Below are 18339 nucleotides of genomic sequence, written 5' to 3' on the forward strand. Positions count from 1 at the left end.
AGGGGTCAAGATAGCTCCGGAGGGGGATGGGTAGGGTGGGGGACTTAATTATGTAACAGGGGAAGGTCAGGGAATCTGTGGCCCTGGAACCAGGGCTAGATTTACCCGCCCTCAAAGTCTACACCTGAAAGGAAGGCCTGGGCAGTTCTTAAGGAGTTTGGGTTTTCCACACATTTGACAATTTGCAGAGGGGATATTTGGACCTGGCCCCTGATTGGGACTTCTAATTTTGCCTAAAGAGATCACATATGCCCAGATCAACTGCAGGATAAAAGAGGCTCACCATGAAACTTTAAACAGGCCTTTGCTGTTTTTTTTAAATTCCACTTTTGCTTTCTTAGTCATTTATTTCATCCCTTAATAATTGGGTGTGTTAGTCACTTAGTCACTGTTTGCAACACCATGGCCCGTAGCCCACCAGGCTCCTCTGCTCATGGGATTCTCCAGGCAAGAATACTGGAGTGGTTAAGCTATTCCCTTCTCCAAGGGATCTTCCTGACCCAGGGATCAAATCAGGGTTTCCCGCATTGCAGGTGGATTCTTTACTGTCTGAGCCATCAGAAAAGCCCTCGTAATTGTGAGAGTTTTAAAAATGAAAAGGGAGGAAAGAGTTAGGACCTCTAGTTACCACTTAAGGGACTTGGTTATAAGTGGCCCTTCGGAATAGAGGGCGGGGGCTTTTGGTCCACAAGAGGCGTTCACCCCAGACCTTTTAGTGATGTTCTTGAAAGCTCTTTTCTCCCATCCTCCGAGTTCCCCTCCTTCCTCTTTGTTCCCACTGAGGAGAGGGTGGCAGGGCTGTTCTGAAATTAGCGGCCGCAGGGACAGGCTACCATCCTTGTGCCCACCTCCGCTCCCACCCTAAGCCCTCCGGAGCTGGCAAAAGACATTCCCCGCCACTTGAGGGCTGCACTCTGTAGGCACTCTGCTAGCGGGCCCCTGCATTATCTGGGCTGTCTGGCCACCCTCTTCTTGTGACTAAGATCAGTGTGAGATCAGACCCCATGGCTTCCTGCCAAGAAGCCGGCCGAAGGCCAGGCCCTTTGTTGTACGGTTCCCTGGTCTGTGCTCCCGTTTACACCCTCACTGACTCCCAAGGGCCTAGACTTGATTTCTAAGAGCCTTCCTCTCCCCCCTTAATGCCAACAAAAGCACACCCATTAGACATCGTGAAAAGCCATGGCTGGGTCTGAGCTTTGAGGTTTATCCTTTACAGGAAAGAGTCTTCCCCCCCTCATTTGGTCTTTCCTACAACAGTAGTAATCAATAGGGTGGTTATCCCCATTTCAAGGAAATGGAAACTGAAATTTGGCCAGACTGGGCTCTAGGTAAACCCAGCCGTCGCCAGGTGACAGGTGTGGCGGGCTGAGTCGTCTGCCATCCGTAAAACTTCCTGTGGTGGAGTTATCTCCCCAGGCTATGCAATTGTCCACATATTGGCTTTCTGTTAGTTTCCAGGTAGCCTCCCAGAAGTTCTTGTATATGACAGTCTACCCGCGCTGGTGACTTCTTCCATGAGACCTCTACTCGCGGAGACCAGAGCTGCCCTAAGTAAGTTAGGGTCACGGCTGTGCAAGGGAGATTTCCGAACATTTTTTTGCCATGACCCATGGTAGGGACCTCCCTGGTGGCCCAGTGATTAAGAATCCACCACCTTCCAATGCAGAAGACGCGGGTTCGATCCAAGGTTTGGGAGCTGAGATTCCACGTGCCACGGGGCAACTAAGCCCATAAAGCAACTACTGAGCCCTTGCAGTCTAGAATCCATGCTCCCACGGCAAGAGAAGCCCTCATATCAAAACTAGAGAGTGCCTGCTCACTGCAATGAAGACCCAGTGCAGCCTAAATAAGTAAAATAGCAGAAAAAAAGAAACATGTGGCAACTGGATATACAACACAGCTACTAAAGCAATTATCACAGAACAACACTTATCCTTAACACCTATGATGCACTCTGGTTTTTTTCCCAGTCCTCTTTTTTTTAAAAAGCTGGTTGCACCCTCTTTAAAGGACTTTATAAACCACGAGTATATTGCAACCTACGGTGTGAAAAACACTGCTCTTCAGGAGAAAATCAAGCCCTTCATGGGAAACAGAGAAGCAGGGCTTGTGAGGTGAGAAAGTCAGAATCCTGAATCCTGATGAGAACCTGACCACTCATCTCGGTCACCGCCAAGCAGCACCTCCAGGAGCACGTTAAGCAGCAGCTTTGGGGATTTAGGGTACAGCGCCTACAGAGAAAGAACTGGTACCTCCTGAATCCATTGAAACATTGGGACAAAAACACCAGATTCTGCTCGTCAGCATTCACTTGTTGTGCATCACTGTTATTGTGGGGTGGGCTTGGGTGGGGGATGGGGTATTTTTAAAAGCAATATCCAGATGATTTCAATGCTGCCCACCCACTCATTTAGCCTTTGGGAACCAATTCACCAGCAGACTTAGTTTAATTAAATCAAATGAGGACTCAGAGGCAATATTCCCAAATCTAACACGGCATCAACTTTGATGCATGAGAAGGCCTCCCTCCTCTGACATTGGAAGCATCTGGGACCCTCCGCAGAGCTCAGCGACCCTAAGACACTGTGTCTTATTTCGCTCCAGGTCCTGCGCATCTCTGTCATTAAGAAGAACACAGACAGGGGCACAGGTGCTTACGACTTGACCCTCGAAAGCTCTGTAAGAAGGAAGCCGTCTGCAGTGGAAATGTGAAGGGCTGTTTCCGGATTCTGGCTCTTTCCAGATTCTCGCCTCCCAGGGCATCATGACAGATCAAACACTGTTTCCGGGAAGGCCGTGCACAGAGAGTGTGCTCATGGCTTCAGAGGGGACGAACGCACGCAGAGAGACATGTGGGCTGCACAGGGCCGGAAGAGAGTTCTCATCCCTTCCAGACGTCCTGACTTAACAGCCTGCGGTTACTCCACCCTGGATTACATTTGCTTTGGAGGCAAAATATCATTTGAGTGGTCTCCTTTATCATACACAACTCATCATCAGGCTTCAGCTGCAAATTGTGAAGACATAGCAGAAAGTCTCAGCTCCTTTCTTTGAAAATCATCCAGTCCTCAGGCTTCCATCTGCCACCTGCGGGTCTGCCTTCCTCCCTGGGGGTGAGCAGACTTTCTCGGCAGAGGCCAGAGAGTAAATATTTTAGTCTTTGTGGGCCATACAGTCTTGAGACTACTCAGCTACACATTTGTAGCTTGGAAGCAGCCATAGGTAACACATACATGAATGGACAGGCTTTGTTTCAATAAAACTTTATTTAACAAGCCAGTGAGTCCTGCCAAGCCCTGCTCTTGAGTGGCAGTTCTCAGATTGTCACGTACAGATGTGAGAGTTGGACCGTAAGGAAGGCTGAGTGTCGAAGAATTGGTGCTTTTGATTTGTGGTGCTGGAGAAGACTCGAGAATTCCCTGGACTGCAAGATCAAACCAGCCAATTCTAAAGGAAATCAACCCTGAATATTCATTGGAAGGACTGATGCTGAAGCTGAAGCTGAAGCTCCCATCATTTGGCCACCTGATGCAAACAGCCCACTCACTGGAAAAGACCCTGAGGCTTGGAAAGATTTAAGGCAAAAAGTAGAATGGGGCAACAGAGGATGGGATGGTTAGATAGCATCACTGACTCAGTGGACATGAATATGAGCAAATTTCAGCAGATAGTGGAGGACAGAGGAGCCTGGCGTGCTACAGTCCATGGGGTACTAAAGAGTCAGACACAGCGCAGCAACTGAACAACAACAAATCTCAGATTGTGGTACACAAGCCCTCATCCCCTGGAACACTGGATTATGTTGGGAGGTTTTGCATATCCACAAGCCCATTGCTCTTGACAGAAGGCAGGCTCTCCTAAGAAGGAATTTAGAATTTAAATAATAAAAGTAATATAGGCAATTGATCTGCCTTGGTAGAGCTGTGAGGGAATCTCTCAGGATGAATAGAAAGGATATTAATTCTATCAGTGCCAAGGTATGGGCGGAAAGCTGGAGTGATAGGGTGAGACCTTGAAGGCAAAGCCAAATTTAAGGTGGAGCCGGGGAGTCAGCTCTTTCTGAGAAGTAACTGGAGATTCTCAGCCTTGAATGTTCAAAACAGAGGCACAGACTATGTTACAACATCTCAAAAGTCCCCAAGATAGAAGCCTGTACACAGAGACTTCTAGTTTATCTCACTGTGACAGATACAAACTTTAAATATTGCATTAGGAGAACAAAGAGACCTGAGCAGAGCTTCGTAGAGCTCTGGAACAGAATTCCGAATGAATGGTTTAAAAATTGGCCCTGGGGACTTCCCTGGTGGTCCAGTGGTTAAGACTCCTTGCTTCCAATGCAGGGGACTGGACTCAGGTTGGATACCTGGTCAGAGCACTAAGATCCCACAGGCTGCTTGATGTGGTCAAAAAATAAATTAAAAAAACAAAAGCACAAACATTGGTTGGTCCTAAGATGTTTATAACTCATCCATTACTTCTTGATGGGAGGGGGGAGACAAAATACGTAACTACTAAGAAGAAAGTCCAGGATTTCCCTGGTGGTCCAGTGGTAAAGAATCTGCTCCCTTGTCCAGGAAGATTCCACATGCCTTGGGGTGACTGAGCCCTCCCACCAAAACTACCCCAACTAGAGAGTAGCCCCTACTCTCTGCAACTAAAGAAAGCCTGCACGAAGACCCTGCTCAGTTAAAAATAAATAAATAAATAAAATCTGGAGAAGAAAGATCCAGAAAGAAATAAGCATTTGGAGTCATCACCCCAAATTTGCTGAAAAACATTCTCTTTGTTTTTCTTTTTTTTTTTTTTCCTATTTTTAATTGGAGGATAATTGTTTCACAATGTAGTGTTGGCTTCTGCCACACAACAAGAATCAGCCATAAGTAGACATATGTCCCCCCACTGTTGAACCTCCCACCAACCCCCACCCCATCCCACCCCTCCAGGCTGTCAGAGTACCACGCTGAGCTCCCTGTGTTACACAGCCACTTCCCGTTAGCTATCTGTTTCACATATGGTGATGTGTGTGTCTCCCTGCTACCCTCTCAATTCCCCCCACCCTCTTCTTCCCCGCCCCCCAACTCCCGCTCTGTCCACAAGTCCATTCTCTACATCTGTGTCTTTATTCCTGCCCTTCAAATAGGTTCATCAGTACCATTTTTCTAGATTCTCTGTATATATATATATATATATGTATATATATATATATATGTAATTAATAGACGATATTTGCTTCTCCCTTCTGCCATGAAGCATTCTCAAGCGTTTAATAGTCTTGCACACACGTTTGTTGTCACTGTGTTATTTCAGTCTCCCCATAAGGTAGGTTAGACTCATGACTAATACATACGGCTTAATGTGGGCCAGGTCCTCTTCTGGTATCTATGAGTATCTGCTTGTTGAAGCTTCACAAAATGCCCCTCAGATAGAAGCTATAATTACCCCTGTCTTACCCATGAAGTGAAAAAGCTGGCTTAAAACTCAATATTCAAAAGACTAAGATCATGGCATCCAGTCCCATCACTTCATGACAAATACGTGGGGAAACAATGAAAACAGTGACAGATTTATTTCTTTAGGCTCCAAAATCACTGCAGATGGTGACTACAGCCATGAAATCAAAAGCTGCTTGCTCCTTGGAAGAAAAGCTATGACCAACCTAGACAGCATATTAAAAAGCAGAGACATTACTTTGCTGACAAAGGTCCTTCAAGTCAAAGCTATGGTTTATCCAGTGGTCATGTATGGATGTGAGAGTTGGACCATAAAGAAAGCTGAGTGCCGAAAAATCGATGCTTTTAAACTGTGGTCTTGGAGAAGACTCTTGAGAGTCCCTTGGACTGCAAGAAGATCAAACCAGTCAATCCTAAAAGAAATCAGTCATGAATATTCTTTGGAAGGACTGATGCTGAAGCTGAAACTCCAATATTTTGGTCACCTGATGTTAAGAACTGATTTATTAGAAAAGACCCTGATGCTGGGAAAGATTGAAGGCATGAGAAGGGGACGACAGCAGATGAGATGGTTAGATGGTATCACTGACTCAATGAACATGAGTTTGAGCAAGCCCTGGGAGTTGGTGAGGGACAGGGAAGCCTGGCGTGCTGCAGTCCAAGCTGTCTCAAAGAGTCGGACATGACTGAGCAACTGAACTGAACTGAACTGAACCCATGAAGAAACAGACCAGAAGGTTTGAAACACTTGCCAGAAGTCACACTGCAACTAAACAGATGAGCTGGACTGCAGACCCAAGCATGCTGGCCCTTCATCTGTACTCTTCACCACTGCACTGACCTTAACCACCACCTGATTCTGTGCCACAGGAATGGCTGATTTAGTTTTGATTTTCAATACAAAAAAATATCTGTATTGAAAATTTGGTGCTCAATATTGCTCATGTGCATCAACATGTTCATGATGTGGAAGGAAATGGCAACCCACTGACTGAGCATATATGTTCATGAGGGGCTTCCCTGGTGGCTCAGTGGTAAAGAATCTGCCTGCAATGCAGGAGATGTGAGTTAGATCCCTGGGTTGGGAAGATCCCCCGGAGAAGGGAATGGTAAACCACTCCAGTATTCTTGCCTGGAGAACCCCATGGACAGAGGAGCCTGGCGGGCTACAGTCCAAGGGGTCGCAAAGAGTCAGACAACAATTCAGCAACTAAACACCAACGGATGTGTTCATGAATGAATAAATAAGTCAGCGAACAATAGCATCTTGGTGAGGGCATAGTTTCAGTGAGGCTGGAGCTGTGGAAGGCAGAACTGAACCATAGAAAGAGCCCAGGACCAGAAATCAGGCCCCCGAGTTCCTGGCTTCTGCTCATCACTTTGTTCTCTGGTTTGATTTCCTCCTTCATCCGTTTGAAGATCTGCCCTCCCACATCACAGGGCTGTTGTGGGAAGCAAATGATATGATGTATGTGACACTGCTTTGAAAAAACTGTAGAATGCTATACAAATTATATATATAATTATATATATGTGTACGATTATATGTAATTATTGTTGGCAATCATATAATAATATAAGAGTAATTGCTACTCAGGACAGGTGGAGACTATACAGAGAAACGATGCTACGTTTTCAAAATCCTACCTCTGCCAGGGCCCTATCTTAGAACAACATGCTCCAGCAGCAAGAATGCCCAGAAGGGGAAGTGTGGAATGGGTCAACACAATCCATCCAGGCCGTTGAAGAAAGAATTCAAGAGGTATATGCTATTGTCTTTGCCCCTGTTTCCTCTATTACTACTGTTGCGCATAGTAATTCCTGTTGTTTTAGGCAAGATTCTAAATTCATATATAGAAGACAACTATATCTGTGAAGGGATTTACCTACTGCTTCTTTCCTTCTTATTATGTTTGTTATCTTCAAACCTCCTAATATGTTAGAATGGAGACTGGACACGCAATTAATTCCCATAGCACTTGAGATTCCAAACAGACGGAGAATGGCGGGGTGTGGGGGGGAGATGGAGGGAGGGAAGGAGGAGGAAAGGACTCTCCTGACATTTTAGTGAGTTTCTTTGTCATTCACAGAGTATCTCCACATCTGTTGTGCCTGGGCCAGGTCACAGGGTCTCGCACGTGACCCCCTTCCACACACTCATCTCCACTCTCAGAACCACATCCCGCAGGGGTATGTTTCTAAGGAGGGATGGTAGAAATTTGTCCAGGCTTCCCTGGTGGCTGAAACGGTAAAGAATCTGCCTGCAATGCGGGAGACCTGGGTTCGACCCCTGGGTCAGGAAGATCCCCTGGAGGAGGGCATGGCAACCCACTCCAGTATTCTTGCCTGGAAAATCCCATGGACAGAGGAGCCTGATGGGCTGCAGTCTATAGGGCCACAAAGAGTCAGACACAACTGAGCAACTAACACACACAAGACCTGTATTATTTCTACATGAGAAAGGGGCTTCATTTTTTCCCCTATTTTTCCTCTGACTAGTGTTGTTTGGATAAACCATTATTCAGACTGGATAAGCTGGGGTTTGGGAAGGGACAAGCGAGAGTGAAATAAAGATACATTTTTGGTGATAAGGTATGAATAGGACCGTCAGGGAGCAAGACGCACACAGAAGAAGCATTCTTGGTCCCATGGACAAGGGGAATGTGTCTCGGTAACCCAGGAAGAGCAGAGAGTGGGACAGGTTGGGGGCTGCCATCTCTTGCTAGTCTCATGGGCTCCTAAAAGCTCCAGGGTACAAAGTCACCTTGGGCATTCTCGATGCCCTTCCTTTCACTCAGAGGCTGGACACACCATCTAATTTTCCACCTGAGGATGCCAGGTGGCTGCTGGAATACAATGGCATCCACTACGAGGGTGACACGAAGCTCCGGGAGTTGGTGATGGACGGGGAAGCCTGGAGTGCTGCGGTCCATGGGGTCACAAAGAGTCGGACACGACTGATCGACTGAACTGAACTGATGAGGGGGACCCAGAAAGTATCTACATATTAGACATACATCCACAAAACTGGCATTGTTGCTCTCTTCTGAAATGTGATTTGGGAGAATGAAAGAAAGGAGAAAGGTTGATGACATTGATCCGTGGTCTGCATGTGGGAAAATGCGAGCTCTTTGCACAGGAGGAAAGCACTTTATTTATTCCCTGCCTTTAGGGCAGGAGATCCTAGTTGGGTGTTTCTATTTTAGAGCAAATACTGCGAATAGGCAAAGGATGGCAGAGAAGCAGAAAGACTCCCCCGTGAATTAAGGGCACTCGCTGTCAGAAGTCACCAAACCTGTATTTCCAGAGCCATCTCTGCAGCTCTGGGTCTCCCAGATGGGGCCTGGGCTGCAGCCCTGAAAGGACTGGGCTTGGCTCCCACTCCTTTCAATCTGAGTGAAACCCATACGGTGTCTCTCCCTGTTTTCTAATATCAGCACTATTACCTGAGATCAACATTTATTTGTGTTGGAAAAGGTTCCTGCTGCTATCCAACCTGACGGGTCTCCCAGGGGTCCAAGGAAGGGAAAAGTCGCTGATGTAATAACTCAGCTTGGGCTTTGTTACCCGGGGCAACGGAGACTGGAGGAAGCCGGCGCCTGGCCTGGCTGCCCAGCGTTACTGCACAGGGAGGCCGGGCGCAGGCCTCGGAGGACCAGCCTTGAAAATAGCCTTGAATCTTGGGCTTTTCCCCAGGAAGCGCCCCTTGACAACACATCCCCAGTGGATGCTGGGCTGTCTCCTTATGCCTCAGTCTCTGTCTCTCTCTCAAAGGAGCGGCAATTTCTACTCTCAAGAGTAGAAAGATGTATCCTCAACAAGATGATGTATTCTCTGCCCTGGCTTTCGGGTATTTCATAGCATTGCCTCTGCACGCTCTTCTGGCCGTGCCCCCAGCATCTCGCCCTCAGTCCTGCCCTGGGCTGCACCCCGACCTCCTCCTGGGCCAGGCAGCCCTTGTGTTCTCTCACCAGGGAAGTCCCTGCCCTTTCCCCTCTCCCTGGATGCTGCTCACTGATCGCCCTGCTGCCTGAGGAAAGTCAAAGTGTTAGTCGCTCAGTCAAGTCCCACTCTTTGTGACCCCCTGGGCTGTGTCCGTGAGGTTTCGCAGGCAAGAATACTGGAGTGGGTTGCCATTCCCTTCTCCAGGGGATCTGCCCAACCCAGAGATCAAACTCGGGTCTGCTGCATTGCAGGCAGATTCTTTACCACTGAGCCACCAGGGAAGTCAGTTAAATGAGGTACCTAGAATTGTCAGATTCCTAGAGAGAAAGTACAGTGGTGGTTCTCAGGGGCTGGGGAGCAGATGAAAACAGAGCATTGTTTAATGCATGTAGAGTTTCTGTTTTGCAAGATGGAAAGTGCTCTGGAGATGGATGGTGGGGATGCTTGCACAACTGTAAATATACTTAATGCCACTGAACTGGACACTTAAAAATGGTTAAGAGAGTACATTTTGAGTTATATATATTTTACCACAATTAAAAACAAGTTTTAAAATCCTTGAGCCTATTGGTTTCAAAATGGTGGCCAAGGTTTGGTGTGGACGGGAAGGCAGTTTTCCGTTAGTAATTCCTTGGCTCAAATCCACTCAGCTCTCTTCTCAAATAGCCCTCGCTGATACCACTAGAATGGTGCTCCCATGTGCGCGCGTGCACACACACACACACACACACACACACACACACTGCCTGGCACACACCTTAGCTGGATTTATGGAGAATCTCCATTCTCCATTACCACCATTTTTTATGCTGGTATCTATGCATGCATGCATGCTTGATCACTTCAGTCACGTCCAACTCTTTGCGACCTCATGGACTATAGCCCACCAGGTTTCTCTGTCCGTGGGATTCTCCAGGCAAGGATACAGGAGTGGATTGCCATGCCCTCCTCCAGGGGATCTTCCCGACCCAGGGATCAAACCTGCATCTCCTGCATCTTCTGCATCGCAGGCAGATTCTTTACCAGTGAGACACTGGGGAAGCCCACTGGTATCTATTCACTGGCCTATTTGTTTCTTTTCTGATTCCCCTGCCAGGACATTGGCTCCACCAGAACAGGGACTCTGTCCACTGTTCTCTCCCCCATGCTCAACATATCCTAGGCACTGGGAGGAATTTTTAGAAAGAATGAAGACAAACAAATATATGACAGTTCCCCTGTATCACAGGCCAAGCCTCCACTTTGGAGCCCACATCTGGGCTTATCTTCTTGGCATTTTTCTCTCTCAAGAACTTTGAAGGGAGGTGATGTCCAGTGCAAGATGGGGTTTGAGGATTTGATACCGAATCACAGCTAAGTAACATCTCTTACCATCTTCTACACTGCCAAGTTGGCGTTACAGTTCAGAAACCAAGAGAATGACAGATGGTGAATTGGGAGGGGAGAGTCAATTTTAGAGAACATAAAACTTAGTTTTTAAAATAGAATCATACAATTTTTGAGGTGGAGGGGACCACAGACTTGGGCTGTGTTTGAAACAGGGAGACAATATCCAATTGCAAATGGATGGCATGGCCTGCTGACTACCAGCCCCTGATGGCCCAGGACTGGCTGGTGCTGCCTTCTTAGTCAAGCTTTACATATGACCAGGCCACTAAGATGGGCTCCCCTGATGGCTCGGCAGGTAAAGAATCTGCCTGCCAGTGCAGAAGACACAGAGTTCGATCTCTGGGTTGAAAAAAATCCCCTGGAGGAGGAAATGGAAACCCACTCCAGTATTCTTGCCTGAAAAATCCCATGATTTTTCAAAGGAGCTGGAGGGTTACAGTCCACGGGGTCGCAAAGAGTGGGACACAACTAAGCCCAGCATAAGCCACTAAGATGTGCTTTTGCTGAGAAGGAGACGGAGTTGCTAATGGCAGCAGGTGACAGAGGAGAGGCGCAGGGTCCCCTCGACAGGCCTACAGGGTTAGCTTTCCTTTTCACCTTTCTCAAGCTCCCAGGCCTGTGGTCCCCACACTGACTTTATGAACACAATGCTTAACATTGCTCACATATATCAGGCTGTTATAAGAGCTCTCATCCACTCCTTCCTCCAAATTAGTCTCAACATTAAAAGGCTAACTTTGAGTAAGAATTCTATGAAAAACAGAAGATAAAATGGCAGTTTTGTCTGATTTTTCAAGGCAGTGAAGCCAATTCTCACGAAATGCATTGTCCCTATGACACTATTCCATTGTCCACTGTGCCTTAGAATTCTCCCTCTGGAATCCCAGAGTCTCCAGCAGGGAGTAAAAGCTAAATGCTACTGGGATAGTGCTTCTCAAGCTGTGGTTACAACTATTTGGGGGAAACATAAGACAATTTAGCAGACCATAATGAGTCGATCCTAAAGAACATTCATTGGAAGAACTGATGTTGAAGCTGAAGCTCCAATATTTTGGCAACCTGATGTAAAGAACCAACTCACTGAAAAAGATCCTGATGCTGGGAAAGATTGAGGGCAGGAGGGGGCAACAGAGGATGAGATGGTTGGATGGCATCACCGACTCAATAGATATGAGTTTGAGCAAACTCCGGGAGATGGTGAGGACAGGGAAGCCTGGCGTGCTGCAGTCCATGGGGTCACAAAGAGTCAGACACAACTGAGTGACTGAACAACAGCAAATGAGAATTTGAACTTGAAACAGAAGAGAATTAAATGGAAAATACCACAGTGCATTGCAAATCATGAAAGTAAGCATTGCTTCACAAAACTTCTCACTCAGCTATATAAAAATACTTATGCGTCCACTGCACTGCAATCTGAGCTGAGTTTCTCTCTGAGTCCTGACCAAAAAATATTTGAAACCTATTCCCCTGATCCATTTTCAATATGGAACTCAACCCTCCTAGATCTAGCCAATGCTCAATCATTCCTTAATTTCTGAATTTATTAAGTGCCCATGGTGTGGAAGGCTCAGTGCGGGTCCTGGGGAAACAGATGAATAGAGCACTGTGTTAGGCATGGTCTGGCAGGAACCAGGTGGCACGCTTTAATTGGGTAATATGAGGAGAGTTTAATAAAGGAGCTATTTATCTGGTGTGGAAAGGGTATAGGGAAACCTAAAGAGATAGTGCAGAACCCGGGGCTGTGAACAGCAGAGCAAGGAGCCAGAGGGACAAATATCTCAGCCTCTTTCCTCTCTCCCCCTCATCTCCTGCTGGGAGATCCCTAGGCCAAACTAGGCCCAGGGTCTCAGTGATACAGTCCAGATGGGCAGCGGGGGGAAGAGGGTGATGAGTGAACATGGAGAGTAGATAGAAGGTGACCAGTACAAACAAAATCCCTGCTCTCTCGGAATTTACATCTGATGAGCAAGAAGGTTATACAACCCAGAAAACCATAGTGATACAACCCGTGCTGAGAGGGGTGTTCATGAGGACTTCTGAATGCACTTGGGAAGAAGCACTCGACTCTTCAAAGAAGGTGAGGGAGGGCTTGGAAGAGAATAGACATGGTGGTCCATCACCCCTGCATCCCTTCCTTTGGGAACTCCTCCTCTGCTACGGTTCTGGGTCCCAGACACTATGCCCCGCCCCTCTCTATTGCAGGAACCAATCAGAGTAAGCCCCCCATTCCCTGATCACAGTGATTGGCTCAGGGAAGGTCTAAAGCCCAGGCCCTCAGAGTTTCCCGAGGGTGGGGTCTTCTGCTAAGGAGGAAAACTGTCTTTTGCCTCTGAAATCAGGATGCTGGGCGGTTATAAAGTTAAAACTATCTGCTGCCGTCTCACCCTTCTCCCCAGTAAATGTAAATATTCAATTAGGGGGAAAAATTGAGTCAGGGCAGAGAATCTTACTGGAAAATATTTTATATTATGGGTTACTTTATATTCAGGCATTTATTAGGTTCATGATACTTTTCTCTTGTTGTTTGTGAGCTAGAGTTGAGTTTCTGTCTCAGCTCACTGTGGAGGTGAGACCAGATATACAAAAGTGGAAGATGAGAAAGTACATAGCCTACTGGAAGACCTGCTGGGCCTGTGGCCTGGCCAGAGCTGAGGGTGCTTGTAACTTGGAGAGAATAGGATATAGCTAACACTGGGCTTGAGTCAGGCGCTGAATGCAGGCGTGTTTGTTAGGAATTTTCAGCAGGGAGTGGCACAAACTGCTGTGCATTTTGGAAAGCTCGCCCTGACAGTCAGGTAGAATATGTAGAGGTGAGCAGGCCCAGAGGATGGGGGCTGCTACAGGGCCTCAGAAGACACAAGGGACTCCAGAACTCAGCTGGGGACACTGGGGAACACAGAGCAATGCCAGGATCCAAGATGGATTGAGGGAGGTGAAATCGTCTCAAGTTAGTATCAAGGTTCCAGTTCGGATGAATAGGGGAATGAAAGCATAAATGGAATCATCATTTGGTTGTTTCCTACATTTCACAACTTTGAGGCTCTTTTCTCTCCTGGCCATCATTTCCTGAATCTATTCTGGGTTTATCCATCTTCTATAGAAGACGTGGGGCCCAGAACAGAATTATGCCAGCTGTGGTTTGAGCAATGGAGGGAAGGACCATCACACCCCTAATGAATGCAGCCTTCAGATTTCCTTGGAAGTCATTTCATAGTGATGACTCGCATGGAATATATTACTGTGTAAAATCCCTGAGTTTTTTTTTTGTTTGTTGTTTTTTTTTTTTTTTTAACAGAGGCTCTGGGTCATTTTTTTTTTTTACGGGGGAGTGAATAATTTTACAAATAAATGATCCTTTGTAAGCCATCTAAAGTACAAGCCTATACTATTAAGCTTAGCATAACTTCCCTACATCTGCAAACCATGCCTTTCTAATACTTTTAATTCAGTTCAATTCAACAACCAAGTGATGGTATGAAGATTCTAGGGCAGATATTGTGGGAAATGCATGAAATGGACATATTCTTACTCTTTTCAAATAACTTAGAACCCAATGATTGATATACACACACATATGTATATATAATTTAGATAAGGCACCTATATAAATGCATTGTGTGCTCATTCACTCAGCCATGTCAGACTCTTTGCAACCCCATGGTCTATAGCCCACTATACTCCTCTGTCCATGGAATTCTTCAGGCAAGAATACTGGAATGGGTTGCCATTTCCTACTACAGGGGATCTTCCCAATCCAAGGATCAAACTTGCATCTCCTGCATTGACAGGTGGATTCTTTACCACTGTGCCACCTGGAAAGTCTATATATGCCCAAGATGAGGCACCTAGATATAAAATGATTAAATATCCAAATATCTTTGGACCAATGTCTACTTGTGAAATGTTAGTGTGGACTGTTGTGATTCTCTGATTTTTCCATGAAGTTCACCACAGCATCTTCACAGCTCAGCAAGTCTGAAAGGTTTCACTATGTGAACTCATTGCCTGGATAATTCAGATTAGTCACTAGCCTTTCACCTCTATGACCTTTGTCCTAGAATATGTCCCCTGGGTCTATGGGTTTGTACCATCCTCTGCCTTCTCTTTTCTGGGGTTGATCTTTTGTTTATTTTCAAAAATCTCCCTAATTTCTACAGATCCACCTGCCAAGGGGTGGTCATAGAAAGCAGGCTCCCTAAAATGCCCTCTGCAAGTTTTCTGTAAACTACCTTCAGCTCACTCTTCTCCCCTTGCCTCCCCTCCCTTGCAGGAAACTCCCACATCTGTTCTTATCATCTGAGATTCCTACTGGAACCACCACCATCAGCTTCTTTCCATTTTTGGTAGATCACCACTTACTCAGTCCAGCCAGCCAGGCTGTGAGTCATGCCACCAGGGTGTCCCCCACACTACAGGACATCCTCTTTCTGAAGATCCATGGGGGAGCCTGACACACAGATCTCAGGAATGTGCAACGTTTAGCAGATCCATTCATTCTACTGATAATTATTAAGCATCTACTGTGTACCCAGTACTCTGGAGGGAGGGAGCCAAGGGGAAGGAGATGGGTTACCAAGAGAAGACAGAGCAGCAAGTACAGCGAAGAGGTGCAGGAATCTTAGGGAGCAGACAGCAACACTCTCACCAGCCTTGGGGTCAGGGAAAGCTTCCTAGAGGAAGAGACGGTGAGCTAAGCCCAAAAAGAAAGCATACAAGAGCAGGAACATGGCTGGCACAAGAAAGAGAGAGGGTGGGCTGCTCTTTGCCGCAGGATGTGAGCGGCTGTTGTAAGCAGAGGGAGATGTGAGGTGATGAAGTGCTTGGCTTCTAAGGGCAGTGAGAGACCACTGAAAAATTCTGACTGGAAGTGATATAATCAGGCTGGTCATATTTTTTGCTTTCTTTGACAGCTTAGAAGCTCAGACCTGAATTTGCTGCCTACTGCTAGCAACTACAGAAGGCCATCCATGTGCCATTAGAGATTAATTTACCTTTCTCTCATCTTATTATCCCTTTGCTTCCATGTCTTTATTTATTAACTTCTGTTATACTCTATACAAGCTTCCCAGGTGATACTAGTGATAAAGAACCTGCCTGCCAATGCAGGAGACATAAGAGGTATGGGTTCAATCCCTGGGTTGGAAAGATCCCCTGGAGGAGGGCACGGCAACCCACTCCAGTGTTTTTGCCTGGAGGAGAATCCCATGGACAGAGAAGCTTGGTGGGCTGCAGTCCATAGGGTTGCAAAGAGTCGGACATGACTGAAGTGACTTAGCACAGCACACACATACTGTGTGCATCTCTGCAAATCCCATAAAATATCAAGGAAAAAACCCATGCTGAGGCAGTTACTGTCATAATACCCCTTGAGTAAAGTGTCTGTATCCCCATCTTATGGAGAATCTTGAAGAGACTGAGGAAGTTACCTGTGATCTTAGCATCATTTCATTCATTATTGAGACTTGTTCACTATCTCACTTGCCCGACAGATTTTAAATGCAATGGAGGCAGAGATAGTGTCTGATATGGTCGTGGGGGGTGGTGTCCACCTCCAGCACATACAGGGGCCCCAGCCTGAGTTGCTCCCCTCCCAGCTGGGGCAGCGGGATTCCCAGACCCCCAACCACTGTCCTCTCCCCAACTGCTTTGGCATCCTGCTTGCTGTGGATAACCCCTCCCACCACATATGGATGTTTTTAAAGAAGATCCACCACTTAACTTTCAAGTACATCAAGTAATTTGTTGTTTAGTCTGAGTCATGTCCTACTCTTTTGTGACCCCATGGATCATATATATTAGCCCACCAGGCTTCTCTGTCCTTGGGGTTTCCCAGGCAAGAATACTGGAGGGGGTTGCCGTTTCCTCCTCCAATATCAAGTAACTACAACAGACAAATAGCTAGCTGCCTTTAGACCTAGACTTTTGGGACTGGAAGAAACTTGAGCGACGATTATCATCTGAGTGACTCATTTTACAGTAACTCGGATTCAGAGAGAGTGGATGTCTCCCCAAGGTCACCCTGCTGGTTAACAGCAAGTCTGGGATCAACCGCGGTTCCCACGCACCTTAAAAATGCCATCTATGGTATTTACAGTATCACTTTGTTCTTCTTGCAATATATAGAGTAAAGGTTTAATTTGGCTCACTCATAAAACTAAATGGTTTGATATATTTAGAAGGCCCAATGAGAACCTGTGTTTAAAAAATTTTAAACCACAGCCCCGTGATTTGTTCTGACCAGTATCCTGACTCAGAGACGCAGAAGCAGTGGTGAAGTAAGAAAACATCCTTACGTGCTCAGGGCCACATTGTCCTCAGCCTCACAGCGCTCTCTCCCTGAGCCATCTCATCCATTCATAAGGCTTCAACCACCTCCTAATATGCGAGGGGTCCCAGGCAGTCCTGACACAGTAGCTACCACGCTTTGGGTGTGTCTGTGTGTTGGATGCATGCACGTGCAGCAGGCATTGTTCTAAGCACACTAGTAGGTTATACCATCACATTCGTACCACTACCCAATCCAGTGGACAGAAGAGGAAGGCAAGGCCTGAGAGGGAAAGGACTCGTCCAAGGTCACAGGTGGTAGCCCCAGAGGCCCCTTCACCGGCTCTGCAGCTGGTCTCATTGATCAGGACAGGACTGTGCGAAGCTCAGCTCTGGTCCAGGGTCCTCCACTCTCCTGAACTCCAAATTCAGCCAACAGCTATGCCCAGGCTCCCCCATCAGGCATCCCAGAACTCGCTCAAACCTGAGCCCAGCTTCCTGCGGCCAAACACTCTGGTGACCCGGCAACAGGCCCTGGCCCTCCCTTCTCCCCTCAGCTTCCTTCTCCCTCCATCTGCTACCTGCCTGTGTTTTTCTAGATGGTTCTTGGATCCGCCCGTCCTCCCAGGGTCCTGGGTGGGCTCAGTGCCACAGCATCAGTCCCAGGCCAGGCCTGCCCCCCGGCCAGCCCTCCCCACGGGCGTTACTCAGGCTTTCTGAAGGCCAGTCTGAGTGCATCGGGTTGGGCCCCAGCCCTTGGTGGTCCTGAATGTGACCACACTTCTCCCTGCCAATCAGCCGGCCGCCTCTGAGGCGAGCAGCCTGGCTCCGGCCGAACTACCTGGTTCCGGGCCAGGCAGTCTTGCCTCACGCCTCGCTGCTCCTGCTTCCTTGGAATCCCCTCTTCTCTCCTCCCTGCCCCTCCGGCAGAGCTGGTCACGTCCTCCTTTGCTCCAAGGCAGCCCCTCTGGCTGAGGCTCACTCGGTCCTTTTCTAGGTTCCAACCACTGACTTTCCTGTCTCTCCTCTCAGGCGGCAGGGGTTTGTATTTGGCACTCAAGGCTGCGTGGAACCTGGAGAGGGTACACAGGTAGGGAAGTTCTCTTTAGATGTACGTGGATGGACGGATCAGGGGAAGGAATGAGTGGCATAAAGCCTGCCAATCAGCGTCACATGTCAACCAGTTCACTCCTGCAGGGCCGCAGCCCGGCCCGCCCCCCACGGACCCCACATGGGTTCCTCGTCACTGTGCTCACACCAGTGCTCCTACCACAGCCTCATCCTCTGA

General features: G+C 47.4%; 1 long non-coding RNA gene across 1 annotated transcript; it reads left to right on the forward strand.

Annotated features, from left to right (window-relative positions):
- The first annotated feature begins 30 nt into the window (after positions 1 to 30).
- On the forward strand, positions 31 to 4436 carry LOC139036276 (uncharacterized). Its single transcript, XR_011488978.1, has 2 exons — positions 31 to 1551; positions 2605 to 4436. It is a non-coding gene; the product is annotated as an uncharacterized lncRNA (long non-coding RNA).
- Positions 4437 to 18339: the final 13903 nt, after the last annotated feature.

This window comes from Odocoileus virginianus, chromosome 8 (genome assembly GCF_023699985.2).
Source record: "Odocoileus virginianus isolate 20LAN1187 ecotype Illinois chromosome 8, Ovbor_1.2, whole genome shotgun sequence".
In the NCBI taxonomy this organism is placed as follows: domain Eukaryota; kingdom Metazoa; phylum Chordata; class Mammalia; order Artiodactyla; family Cervidae; genus Odocoileus; species Odocoileus virginianus.